Genomic DNA, 991 nt, shown 5'->3' on the forward strand with positions numbered 1-991 from the left:
CCAATTAACTCAGACCTCCTCAGCTGGAGCAGCCTTTCAGGTTGGCCCATTCATTTATACAAGGAGATCTGCGCATGCGCAGTAGAAATTACCGGGATCAGTTTACACCACGCAGTAATTACTAATTAAAAATCAGCTAAATATCTCAGTATAATTAATATACAGTAATGTTGTACAATTAAAAAGATATATTGAATATAAGCTGTCCTATCGTGGTAAAAGATGATCCATCTCCTTGAGAAGGAGTAAGATTTCATTTGTGTACATCAAAGTCCATCTCACTATAAATAGAACAGTAAAAACACTAATATACAGCAGTTAAAATAGTATTGTACTGTATTTTAAACCGTACTTTACCTAATTGTACACGTTCAGTAATACAGTAAAACTCATAAGCTTATACAGTAGTTATACATACACAATACAGTATTGATCTATAGTGTATTTACCTCGGTAACTACAGTTGTAATGGATAAGTTAAGCCTCGGACAGGCCAAGATTGAGTACAACACTCCCCATGATAGTGAAAGGTGTCCCGTCGCCCAAAGACATCAAGAAAGAAGGTCCTTTAATATTTAAGTCCCAGCCAGAGTCAATTTGTTAACAAGAATAAGCCACACATCTTCACTACAATGTAGGATGGGCCATAATCATTAACCACACCTACCAATTAACTCAGACCTCCTCAGCTCGAGCAGCTTTCAGGTTGGCCCATTCATTTATACAAGGGATCTGCGCATGCGCAGTAGAATATACCGGGAACACCCTAACCACGCCCTCCAATCAACTCAGACAGGACCTCCTCAGCTCGAGCAGCTTTCAGGTTGGTCCATTTATTTATACAAGGGATCTGCGCATGCGCAGTAGACAATACCGGGAACACCCACTAACAATCAGTTCAAACATGGTACAAGTATACAGCACCTTTAAAAAATTATAGAAAATCCAAACTTCATTGGAATCAGCTCAACTTCTCTACACATTACAAGTA

General features: G+C 38.8%; 1 long non-coding RNA gene across 1 annotated transcript; it reads right to left on the bottom strand.

The window, feature by feature from the left end:
* Window positions 1-173: 173 nt before the first annotated feature.
* On the bottom strand, window positions 174-691 carry LOC109591850 (uncharacterized). The gene is made up of 2 exons (XR_002190042.1): window positions 450-691; window positions 174-281 (listed from the first exon to the last, which is right to left on the bottom strand). It is a non-coding gene; the product is annotated as an uncharacterized LOC109591850 (long non-coding RNA).
* Between the last annotated feature and the right edge of the window lie 300 nt (window positions 692-991).

Source organism: Amphimedon queenslandica, unplaced genomic scaffold, assembly GCF_000090795.2.
Source record: "Amphimedon queenslandica unplaced genomic scaffold, v1.1 AMPQUscaffold_7058_Cont20987, whole genome shotgun sequence".
Lineage (NCBI taxonomy): Eukaryota > Metazoa > Porifera > Demospongiae > Haplosclerida > Niphatidae > Amphimedon > Amphimedon queenslandica.